The 13,849-nt window shown below is 34.9% G+C and overlaps 1 non-coding gene across 1 annotated transcript; it reads left to right on the top strand.

The window, feature by feature from the left end:
• Window positions 1-13,220: 13,220 nt before the first annotated feature.
• On the top strand, window positions 13,221-13,329 carry LOC140824920 (small nucleolar RNA R71). Its single transcript, XR_012116534.1, has one exon. It is a non-coding gene; the product is annotated as a small nucleolar RNA R71 (small nucleolar RNA).
• The last annotated feature ends 520 nt before the right edge of the window (window positions 13,330-13,849 follow it).

Raw genomic sequence — 13,849 nt, 5'->3', positions numbered from 1 at the left:
TTTTTATTCCTATTAGGAATCCTTTCAATTATTTAATAAAAATAAGTATTCTTGTCTTGGTCGTCCACGGTCTCCTTTCCCGTGCTTATTATCGAATATTAGGAAAAATCCTTCAATGTCATGAAATCATGTCATATTTACATTTAATCATTCAATCATATTTTTAATCATATAATAAATATTATGCAAGCATTTAAAATCAATTAAATAAAGCACTTAAAAATTTAAAATAATTTGCATACATGTGGTTTACGTAGGTTGGTTTTTCGGTTACAAGTTCGGTCGGCTTAACCCGAAGGAGTTCGGGGGTACCACCGATCCATTCGTGGCAGATGGAAGGATTAGGTCTCTGGAGTTGCATTTTGAGTACCTACAGATGAGAGATGACGACCAGGCCAGGTGCGCCATTTATATGCCGAGGGATGACGCGTCCCTATGGTGAGAGGGAGCTGCACATGCAATGGATGTGGCTACTCTCACTTGGACCAGATTTAAGGAGATGTTCTTTGGAAAGTATTTTCCAGCTGACGTCAGGGGCCGCATGACGAGGGAGTTTATGAGTATCCGCCAGGGGGACTAGTCTATGGCGGTGTTTATCCGCAAGTTAGACAGGGACTGCTATTTTGTGCCCATGATATCGAGAGATGTCGTCCAGAAGCTGAGGCATTTCTTAGATGGACTGAGACCCACCCTTCGCAGCGACGTCATGCTGATTAGGCTGGTAGGTTATTAAGAGGCCACCGCCTGCGCTTTTCAGGCGGAGCAGACTCTGTGGGACAATAGACTTTGAGATGCAGAGGAAGCGACATCAGACTCAGTCTAGCTCCCAGCCGCAGAAGAAACAATATTCGGGGAGGAAGCAGGGGCAGAAGAAGTCCCAATGTAAGGTTAGGAGGCCCCAACATCAGAGACCTCCTCAAGTTTCAGAGGCGCCTAAACCAGATGACAGACAGCTATGCCCGCAGTGCAAAAAGTTCCATGTCGGCAAGTGTTTTTGGGGGACATATAGATGCTTCAATTGCGGGCAGGAGGGTCACAAAGCAGCGGAATGCCCTAATAACATGGACCCCACTACTGGCCGAGCTTATGTGATGCATTCCGAGGAGCCTGATGCGGAGCCAGATACTACTTTGATCACCGGGAGGATAATATTGCTTGTGTAGCCATGCATGCATGGCTAGATTCAGGGGTTACACATTTGTTTATGTCCGAATCTTTCGTCAAGAGACTAGGAATCATACCAGTAGCGATGGATTCAGGGTTCAGAGTATCGATCCCATCCGGAGATCATATGTTCACTTCCTAGATAGTGAAGAGATTGGAGCTTCAGTTATAGAAATATACGATGTAGGCAGATTTGATAGTGATACCATTGCCGGAGTTCGACATCATTATGGGTATGGATTGGCTTTTGTTGAACAAAGCTGTCATAGACTTTCGACAAAGGTCAGTGTCTGTCCGACCGCCCAGTGGTAGGCCATTTGTTTTTGAGGCAGCCAGACACCAGCAGTTGCCGCACGTCATTTCCTGCATGTGTGCTAGGAAGCTTATCCAGAGAGGTTGCAGGCATTCTTAGCCAGCGTTGTCTCAGTGTCGGGGCCAGTAAGTCAGAGGCTCGAGGAAGTGGATTTGGTCAGGTAGTTCTCCAGTGTTTTCCCTGATGATGTTTCAGGAATTCCACCAGATAGATTGTTGAACTTCTCTATTGAGCTCATGCCAGGGACAATACCGTTATCTAAGGCACCCTACCATCTAGCACCTGCAGAGATGAAATAGCTGAAAGACCAGATACAAGATTTGCTAGATAAGGGTTTCATTTGCCCTACCTTTTCTCCATGGGGCGCACTGATACTGTTTGTCAAGAAGAAGGATGCAGTATGAGGCTTTGCATTGACTATAGAGAGCTGAACAGAGTCACAGTTAAGAATAAGTATTCGTTGCCGAGGAACGAGGATTTGTTTGATCAGCTTCAGGGAGCATCGGTGTTCTCGAAGATAGACCTCCGATACGGATACCATCAGCTGCAGGTGAAAGAGTCTGACGTGCACAAGACAGCCTTCCAGACGCGCTACAGACACTATGAGTTTGTGGTGATGCCCTTCGGTTTGATGAACGCGCCAGCGATCTTCATGGATCTCATGAATCGCGTGTTTCAGCCGTATTTGGATCAGTTCGTCATACTTTTCATTGACGACATCAAGATCTATTCGAGGAGCAGAGAGGAGCATAGCCAGCATCTGAGGACCGTACTGCAGACATTACAGGATAGACGAATGTATGCCAAGTTCAGTAAGTGCGAGTTCTGGCTTGATCGGGCGGCATTCTTGGGCCACATTGTATCTCGGGATTGTATTGAGGTTGACCCTAGTAAGTTAGAGGCAATCAGAGATTGGCCAGCGCCTAAGAGCGCGAAATAGATCTATAGCTTCTTGGGTTGAGCAGGTTACTACAGGAATTCATTCAGGGCTTCTTCTGTTGTGGTTCCTATGACCGCCTTGACAAAGAAGAATGCTAAGTTCGTATGGGGATCTGATTTTCAGGAGAGCTTTGACAGATTGAAGATAGCATTGAACACAATGTTGCGACTCTGATTGTTGCACTCCCAAGAGCAGGTTGTCCACAAGTAGTATAATTCGGTGAGTCCGATATCGTATCCACAGCGAACCTAAGGTAATTACAAGTCCACTACAATGTCTTTTTGTTTTGTTTTTGTTTTTGTTTCTTTTTTATTTTAATTGTTTGAATCTTTAATGGGTAAATTTTAATTGTTCAGATTTTAATTTAAGTAGTTGAGATTAAAGGATCCACTCTTGGTATTTTAATAAAGTTAACATTAACAAACAATATTGATATCCACTTAATAAAATGGTTCCAATAAATTAAATAATCATATTTATATTATGTTATATATTATTATCTTATAAGTATATAATATATACTAAAACTTATAAATGTGGTCAAGTATTTATTGTGCTATATATATGTGGGGACCCGGAAGCTAATTCATTCCTTAATCGTCTTTAGGAATATTTTAACCAATTATAATAAACAGGGTCTAAATTTTTTTTTTTTGAAATACGAAGCGGAAATGTAATGTAATTAAATTCAAATTACATATTAAACATAACATACAATTAATGTATGATCTACAATAATTCAACTAGGTTCAATTACATATCAGTACTGAATCCTAAGTTGCTTCTGAAGCCCGGATCTCCACGCTATCTAGTCCAGCCTCGTTCTCTTCTTGACCCTGATCCTATCCCACCTGTTGCCATGCACACATACAAACAAGACAACAGCCGAATAACTCCGGTGAGAACTACATTCCCAGTATAAATCATGTATACATGCAATCATATAAACAATATAAAAGCATATAGCAAACAATTCCAACATGTATCAAAATCAGGATATGAATCAATACCATACTAAATCATGTTCTAAACATGTACCCTAATCAGGAACATAATCAATATCAAGAATAACTCCTATTCTAAACATGTACCAATATCAGGTTTCATAAAGGGACATGAACCATATTCAGGAACATAAATCAACATCAATAAATATAAATCAATATAACTGTCACTCAGACTCGTGACTCTACGTTTTAGACTAGATTCAATCCTAGCCCAGGGATCCTGATTTCCAGATGTGGTGTTCCAATATCGAATTCCGTAATAGAAGGAACAGTGATTCTATTTACTCGATATAACCATATATGGTGTTCCTATATCGAATTCCGTAATAGAAGAAATTCCAATTCTATTTACTCGATATAACCAAACATCCGCTGTCCTGACCTAACCGTCATAGACTGTAGCTTTATCGCTAATATCCTATCTTGAGACATCGTGCAATGTGCCCGTGGCGATCCCACCACTATCAGGCACCTATGTCCCAAGATTCCTATACTATCTTGTGACATCGTGCAATGTGCCCGTGGCGATCCCACCACTATCAGGCACTTCTGTCACAAGATTACTCGACTAATACCTGCTTTCTATAATTCAAGAGAACAAGTACATCAGTCAATCAATGCAAATATCAATGCCATAAAATAAAGTATGTGATTTAGGGAAACTCGAGTCAAACCTCACTCGAGTTGTGCAATCCCAACTCAACATTGATTTATACCTTTATCTTCTCGCTCAGAAGAAGAAGAATTCCCGACTCTATCTCGGTCCATTCCCAATCTGGTAATAACAATACCGAACAGATATAATATCAATATATAACTCAATTCAGAATCTGTTCTGATCAATGCACAAATCAAAACATAAACTGATCAATATCGGATCATATACAATTTAATCCATATCGATAATATCCTGATATATTCGAAGTCACTACTGAAACTGTTCCATATCAATCAACTGATGTTTTGACGGCATAACAATACAGTCTCGATAACCCTGTCAGTCCCAACATCACAGATATAATACCAGAACTCATAATCAGTATCAGTTCAACTCAAAATCTCAATAACAATACAAATCTAATATGAAATCTCAGTCAAATTGATTCCAAAAATCATAACAATTACATAACAAGTCTGTTCTTCAATCTGACTTCGATTTTATGGTGTCTAACATGACAAGAACATCATATATGAATTCTATCCCATTCTGACAATATCATAATTTCAAATCGTGTCTAAACGTAACAAAACTTACGTCCAGTTGTAGCTGTCGTCGCTAGGAACATGATACTGTCATCAGATTTAAAATCAGACGGACGGATTTCTCGCAAAAAGGCGTAAGGATTTTCAACATATATACAGAAGCTTTTCTCGATTTCCTCCGAATGAATCTATCAACGTTTATATATATATATATATATATAAATATATATATATATATATATATATACGTCTCACGCCTGCATACAAGCGTGGCTTCTTTACGTTTTGCATGACTCGCGCATATGCGCGCCCAAGTCTCGCGCATATGCGCGAGACCTACTGTCTCGGCGTATCTCCCTTCGCGCATATGCAAACCTCCATCCGGCGCATATGCGCCAAAGTCTCTGCCAGTTGCGCGCATGTGCGCCTGTTCTTATCGCGCATGTGCGCCAACTCCTCTGGACTTCCTCCTTGGCTTCTCTCATGGCTCGCGCATATGCGCGCACACTTTCCACGCATATGCGCGAGATCTTCGGGTCACGCACAAGCAATACTCCTCAATTCAAAATCTAATATCCACGTGTCCCGTTTATATCCCATTCATTAATCAATAAATCATTTCAGATTAATTTTCAGATTACGATAAATATACCCAATTCATTTCAGATTACGGTACTCAATTCTCGGGCTTTACAATATATTTGTAAACACTAAATCAAGGTTCCCACTTTAAATGGTTGGTAAAACCAAACTAACATTTAAATGGTACCACTAAATTAATATTATGATATATTTATATATAGTAAGTCAAGGTTCCCACTTTAAATGGTTGGTAAAACCAAAGTAACATTTAAATGGTTCCAAGAATTTAGTGTAACATATAGCAACAATAAATCAAAACTCCCACTTATAAGTAGGGTATAAAAATACTTAAAGAAATAAATATAACATAAACAATAAATAATGATTAAATAATATAAAACATAGATTCTTACCTTTTAGTAAACTTATTATCATGTCAAGAGTTTCACCTTTTCATCTCAACTTTAGGAAGTTAGCTATTCATTATTCAAAGTGTAAAACTTTGAATATGAAATTATCATGCTAATTATATTTAAATGAAGAAATAAAGGAAAAATATAGAGAGAAATATTATGAACTCAAAGGTTTGTTCATAGAATGAGGGATATCTCAATACATTACAATGCACCCCTATTTATAGCCAAATTTGGGGAGACAACCACAAATAAAATATTATTTTTTTACACAAAAGTCTTCATTGATGTTCCAAGATATTATATTATATTATACGTCACTTTTGAAAATCTTCTTCTCCGAATTTGCTTCTTCACATAAAAAGAAACATGTGGATAATTGAGTTGTCTAGTTGTGGTATTTTTTTCAAACCATTTGACCAAGTAATTTGAGAGATATGGTCAAAATACTAGAGCATGGTAAAACTATCACTCCTTTGGTAACTTTATTTGTTGCTTAATTTGATCCCACTTGTGAGAAGATTTTTATCTCATGTTTGCCATCAATATTGTAGATATTAACATCAACTTTCTACACGTCCAAGAATCATCTTAATCCCATTTGAAACTCAAAGTTTATTCTTGTTTTATCGAACCTGTAAAAAATAGTAAAAACTTGTAATTACACAACAACTTATATTTTATACAATTTATTATAAAACATATAATATTTAAACATTTAATAAAACAAAAAGTATATATTTATATTATAAAACATTTAATTAATGTACAATTTTTATGTTTATCACACCTCCCAACCAGCTTATTGCTAGTCCCTAGCAATTTAAGCGTTAATAGCAATACAAAACATATTGATTAATTTAAATATAAATGTAATCAGAACTATCTAAGTGTTTAAATTAAATTTGAAAACTGTCAAAGTTATATCAAGATCATCATAATTATAATTTATGTAATAATTTGAGATGATCAATTCAAAGCTTATTTCAGGTAGTTAAATGTACACGACCTTCAGAAATTCATAGTAAGAGTCTCAACTCTATATCCTCACAGGTTAATAAATGTTTCAATTTATGGCAACGATTTCTCTCATGGAGTTGGAATACAGATAAATGCTCAGAAAAATGGTTTACAGAATGCAGACAGACAGACGAGCCAAACTAATCAAAAGATAGAAAATACATTGATTCAAAATCTAGTTGTTCTTATTATATATTTTTTTCTTTTTTTTTCATAACATCATGGAATCAGACTAAGTTTATGCTTCTTGACCACATATTTATTTAATTTGTACAATAAATTTCTCTCTTTCTTTTTTTTTTATTTTTTTTATGAGAGATATATGGGTCGTAGAATATAACTTAAAAATTACATAGATCTTCAATATCTTTCTTTTTGTATTTTTCTCCTCTTTTTTTTTCCAGGAAATATCATTTTTTTTTCAAAATAAGAACTCAAGATCTAAACAATAGATAGTCTATCTCATGATCAATAAAGGCTCGAAAGCTGTTTTCTCAGTCCTCTCCACTCACTCACAAAATATGTGTGAGTTTAAAATTTTAGGCACTCTTATAAGGTATATCTTAGGCCATATACTTTAATGCCTGATTTTATCACAATGGTTAATCACTCAAAAAGATTTCATAAATCATATTTTTATATTGATCAGAATATTAAAATTGACTTTTTTTAAAATAAAAATTAAACATCCTTAGATAGATTAATACATTTCCTAATTTAAACCTTTCAAATATGTAATGTATGATATTTTTGCAAAAATTACAAAGATACAAGCAATAAACATGATTTTATTATAAAATAATATATATATTTTTATATTTTTTTTAAATATTTTTTTAAAATTTATTTTTTTTATAAGTTTGTTCTCCCCCCAATCAGAATATGACATTGTCCCTAATGTCAAAATAATTATTAATAAAGAGTACATAATGAAAGAGATATCACCTGGAATTTATTGAAGATAACAAACTGAAACAAACGCAAACCAATCCACGACTTTTGAATCAATGATCCAACTTCCTTTTCTTACTGCTTGATTGCGACCAATTGATCTTTGTTATCATCGGATCATGCTTATGAACAAAAGCTTCCAAATTATCAATTAATTGGTCGGCAGTCGAAGCACATATGAGCATCCGTCGTGAATTTTAACTTTCCCCTTTTCTTTTACGTCCAGAAACGGTTTCAACGCCTTCTATGAGTCGAGGTTATGGTTCCCATCCAATTTTCTTATAAATTGGCAAACAGGGTCTTTTTTAGTCGGATTCCCAAGACTATGATGCTCATCTTGGAATTGTTACCATAAACGGAGTAGTTCAATATGCACATGTCCACTAGAATGCGTCTCAAGAGTCAATAAGATGTTATCCAAAGACTCCTTACTCATCTCATTCTTAATGAAACCAATTTTATCTTCTCTGTTATTGGAAACACATCCCAAAGATCTGCATCATTTGTCACAAGTCCATCTTGCACACTTATGACAAACCCTTAAACTTTTGGCTCTTCGTTTTTTCGCATAAGTGCTTTTTCCTAATCCAGGCAAATACCGAATGAGCAATGATTGTGGAACTTCTCCTCCTAATCGGACCTTAGCTTCTATTAGAAGACGAATATCTTCTGGAATTCCTTTTTGCATGAGCAATCTCAATCTTTCACACCTTCTTGCATAAATTTTTCTTAGAACATTTTCAGAAACAGATGGAAAATATTTACAAATTTTTGAGAGAATTTCATCCATTTTGAAAAGAAAAGAAATGATTTTTTTTTAATTTTTGTATCAGCAATTGTGGAAAACTGATTTAACCGACTATGAGAGTGACAGAGTACCGTTATCCGCCATTTAACCGGGAAATAAAAAGATTAAAGAAACCTGAAATAAAAACAAACAAAATTAAATGCAACATAAAAATTTAAGGATCAGAAAGGGAAATAAACTCTTCTTGAAAGATTTCATTTTCCAAAAATGGTTTAAGCCTTTGTCCATTCACTTTAAAAACATCACCATTTTTAGTATTTTCAATATCCACAGCTCCATAAGGATATACATCCTTTACAACATATGGCCCGTTCCATCTTGATCGTAATTTTCCTGGGAATATGTGAAGTCGAGAATTATAAAGCAAAACTTTTTTACCAATCTCAAAAGATTTTCTAAGAATTTTTTTATCATGAAATGACTTGATTTTTGCTTTATAAATCCTTGAATTCTCATATGCGCCATTTCTGAGTTCATCAAGTTCATTAAGTTGCAATTTACGCAATTTGTTGGCATCGTCCATGCTTGAATTTAAAGTTTTGATCACCCAATAAGCTTTATGTTCCAATTCCACAGGCAAATGACAATGTTTTCCATAAACCAACCTATAGGGAGACATATTCAATGATGTTTTAAAAGCTGTTCGATATGCCCAAAGTGCATCACTAAGTCGCAGAGACCAATCTTTTCTATTTGAGTTAACAGTTTTTTCCAAAATTTGCTTTATCTCCCTATTAGCTAATTCAACTTGTCCATTTGTTTGAGGATGATAAGGAGTAGTTACTTTATGAGTAATACCATATTTTTTCATTAATGAAGCAAATGGTTTATTAACAAAGTGAGTTCCCCCATCACTTATCATAGCTCGAGGAATTCCGATTCTACTAAAAATATTTTCTTTCAAAAATTTGATGACGATTTTATGATCATTTGTTCGACGTGGAATTGCCTCTATCTATTTGGAAACATAATCAACTGCAACTAAAATATGCAAGTATCCAAACGACGGTGGAAAAGGTCCCATAAAATCAATTCCCCAACAGTCAAAGATTTCAATTTCAATGATAGGATTCAAAGGCATCATGTTTCTTTTTGAAATTGCACCCAAATTTAGAAAATTTTCACAGATCTTGCAGATTTCGTGGGTGTATTTAAAAAAAGTGGGCCAATAAAATCCACACTGCAAGATTTTTGCAGCTGTTTTCTTTGAAGAAAAATGTCCTCCGCATGCTTCTGAATGACAAAATTTAATGACACTACTTACCTCATTGTCGGGTATGCAACGTCGAAAAATTTGATCCGGACAATACTTGAACAAATATGGATCATCCCAATAAAAGTTTTTTACCTCATTCAAAAATTTTCTTTTATCTTGAGAACTCCATTGCGGTGGCATTTTTCCTGTCACAAGAAAATTTACTATGTTAGCAAACCAAGGTGTAGTAGTAACTGAAAATAGATGTTCATCAGGAAAATTATCGTTAATTGGTGTCATTTCACAAGATGATCCTGTTACTAGTCTCGATAAATGATCTGCTACGATATTCTCGGTTATTTTTTTATCTTTGATTACAATGTCAAATTCTTGGAGCAACAAAATCCATCGTATCAGTCTTGGCTTTGCATCCTGTTTGGTCAACAAATATCTAATAGCAGAATGATCAGTAAACACAATAGTCGTTGATCCAATCAAATAAGAACGAAATTCATCTAGTGCAAATATTACAGCAAGTAGTTCTTTTTCAGTCGTGGAGTAATTCATTTGAGCATTGTTTAAAGTTCTACTTGCATAATATATCACATAAGGCTTACCGTTTCTTCTTTGACCCAGTACTGCACCGACTGCATAACCACTCGCATCGCACATGATTTCAAATGGTAAAGACCAATCAGGAGGTTGCATGATAGGAGCTGATGTTAAATGTCGAATGATTTTATCAAAAGAATTTTGACATTCTTGAGTCCACTAAAATGCAGTGTCTTTTGTTAAGAGGTTACAAATGGGTTTAGAGATTAAACTAAAGTCCTTTATAAACCTCCTATAAAATCCAGCATTCCCCAAAAATGAACGAATTTCTTTAATGGTTTTTGGAGGGGGTAAATTGGCAATGACATCAACTTTTTCTTTATCAACTTCAATTCCATGAGATGACACGACATGTCCCAAAACAATTCCAGAAGTAATCATGTAATGACATTTTTCCCAATTTAAAATAAGACCTTTTTCCTCGCATCTTTTTAAAACTTTTTCCAAATTTTCAAGACAATTATCAAATGTATTTCCAAAGACAATTAAATCATCCATGAAAATTTCCAAACAATTTTCAACCATGTCGCTAAAAATACTTAGCATACATCTTTGAAATGTTGCTGGAGCATTGCATAATCCAAATGGCATCCTTCTAAATGCAAATGTTCCAAAAAGACATGTGAATGTAGTTTTATCTTGATCTTTGAGTGCAATGGGAATTTGATAATAACCTGAATATCCATCAAGAAAACAGTAGTATGGATGACCTGCTACTCTTTCTAAAATTTGATCCAAAAATGGTAATGGAAAATGATCTTTTCTAGTGGCGTCATTTAATTTTCTATAATCAATACACATCCGCCAACTAGATGGGACTCGACTTGTTAACAATTCACCTTTTTCATTTTTTATCACTATGATCCCAGATTTTTTTGGAACTACTTATGTTGGGCTTATCCACTTACTATCAGAAATAGGGTAGATAATCCCAACATCAAGTAGTTTGAGAACTTCAGTTTTCACAACATCTTTCATGTGTGGATTTAATCTCCTTTCTGGTTGTTGAGATGTTTTTGCATTTTTTTCTAAGTTAATTTTGTGAGTGCAAATTAGTGGATTAATGCCCTTGAGATCTTTTAGTGTCCAACCTATTGCATTTTTATGTCTTTTAAGCATATCAACTAATTTACCTTCTTGATCACTTTCTAGTTTGGAAGAAATTACCATTTGATATGTCCATCTTCTCCAAGAAATGCATACTTCAATTCTTCTGGCAAGGGTTTTAACTCCAATATGTGTGGTTCGTCTTTGTTTTCATATTTTGCATCGAATTCTTTCTCTGATCCTGGTAACGAGTGATACCTGATAAAATCATCAAGATCAATTTCAATATTTTCTTTCACAGTTTCAATTGAACAAATATCTAATTGATCACGAGTACTCCCTTCTTGAATGTTTTCTTCCACAAGAGTTTCAATAAGATTTTCATCTTCACTTTCATCTCCTTTGTCATGTGGTTGCTTACAAAGATTAAACACATTAAGCTCCAAGGTCATGTTACCAAATGACAACTTCATTATTCCATTCCTGCAATTTATAAGAGCATTAGAAGTTGCTAAAAATGGACGACCTAAAATTACAGGAATTGTATTACAAGCTTCAATAGGTTGTGTAACTAAAACTATGAAATCGACAGGATATACAAAGTTATCAACTTGGACCAACACGTCTTCTACCATACCTCTTGGCACTTTAACAGATCTATCAGCAAGTAAAAGTGTTACCGAAGTAGGTTTTAACTCGCCTAGATTGAGTTCTTGATAAACTGAATATGGAAGTAAATTCACACTAGCTCCAAGGTCAAGCAATGCTTTTTTAATTTTTCGTTCTCCAATAATACAAGAAATAGTAGGACAACCCGGGTCTTTGTATTTCAAAGTATTATTATTTTGAATGATTGCACTTACTTGTTCGGCTAAAAATGCTTTTTTTTTTCACATTCAATTTTCTTTTCACAGTGCACAAGTCTTTCAAAAATTTGGCATATGATGGTACTTGTTTTATTGCATCTAATAAAGGAATATTAACTTTTAATTGTTTAAAAGTTATGGTGGTGACACTATCTGTTGAACCTCCTCTTCGCAAGTTATGGGTTCCACTTCCTTACCCTTTGAAGTTGATTTATCATCATCTTCACAAGGTTCAAGAATGGATTTTTCCACAACCTTACCACTTCGAAGGGTAATAACAGATTTTACTTGATCCATCGGTTGAGTTCCAGAAGTTCCAGTTTGTGAATGATGATCCTTGGGATTAGGCAGAGGTTGTGAAGGAAATTTACCTTTTTCATGAACATTAAGTGCAGATGCAAATTTAGCAAGAGTATCTTTCAAATCTGTCATGGTTTGAGCAGTTTGAGTATTGATAGACTCTTGCTTTGCAATGAAAGAATTCAATAAATCTTCCAAATTCCTTTTAGGTGGAGGAACATAAGGTGCATAGTTTTGAAAATTTTGTTGATTTTGAAAATGTGGTTGTAGAAATTGTGCAGCATTATCATTCCTCCAACTAAAATTTGGATGATTTCGCCAACCTGGATTGTAATTTTGAGAAAATTGTTCAAAATTTGGTCTTTTGAAATTGTTCAAAACATTGGCTTGTTCATGGAGACATTCTTTAAAAGAGGGCAAAGTGGGACAATCTTTTGTAAAATGATCACTTGTATCACAGATGTGACACACAATTTCTTGAACAGATTTTAATTGACCATTCTTTTTCAATTCAAGTGCCTCAACTTTTCTTGCCAAAGAGGTAAATCTAGCTTGAAGATCATGTTCATCTTTGAGAGTGTACATACCTCCATCAGATGTAGGAGATTGAATCTTGTTTGATGGTTCGATTGTACCTATAATGTCCCAATTTTGAGCATTTTCAGCTAATGAATCGAAATACTCAATTGCCTCTTTTGGATCTTTATCTTCAAATGTTCCATTACACATAAATTCAATCATTTGCCTATCTTTAGGTGTTAAGCCTTCATAAAATTGAGAAACAACCCTCCAAATTTCAAAACCATGATGTGGACAAAGATTAAGCAATTCTTTGTATCTATCCCAACACTGATAAAAAGTTTCTCCTTGTTTTTGAGTGAAATTGATGATTTGTCTTTTGAAAGAATTTGTTCTATGCGATGGAAAAAACTTTTTCAAAAATTGTTGTTGCAATTCATCCCAAGTTCGAATGGATCCCGATCTAAAATTTGTAGCCAAGTTTTAGCTTTATCTTTTAAAGAAAAAGGAAAAAGCTTAAGTCGAATGATGTTCATGCTACAATTTAGATCATTATATGTGTTGCACACTTCTTCAAACTCTCGTAAATGCATGTATGGATTTTCAGAATCTAATCCATGAAAGTTGGGTAAAATTTGGATAATACCAGGCTTAAAATTGAAATGAGATGCATCAGGGGGAAAAACTAGACATGAAGGTGCACTAGTACGTGTAGGATTCATGTGATCTCTAAGTGTTCTTCGTCTATCATGATCATGTTGAGATTGAATTTCATCTTTATTTTCTTGGATGGGTTCTTCCGCCATGTTTTGTAAAAATAAAGGGTTATTTCGAATGAGTCGACCACTAAGTGTACGTGACCAAATGCTCATGCAAATGCAAAAGAATAAAAACACACAAAAGCAATAA

This window comes from Primulina eburnea, chromosome 2 (genome assembly GCF_022965805.1).
Source record: "Primulina eburnea isolate SZY01 chromosome 2, ASM2296580v1, whole genome shotgun sequence".
In the NCBI taxonomy this organism is placed as follows: domain Eukaryota; kingdom Viridiplantae; phylum Streptophyta; class Magnoliopsida; order Lamiales; family Gesneriaceae; genus Primulina; species Primulina eburnea.
The sequence above is the reverse complement of the archived record's forward strand: the minus strand, read 5'-3'. Positions and strand labels throughout refer to the sequence as shown.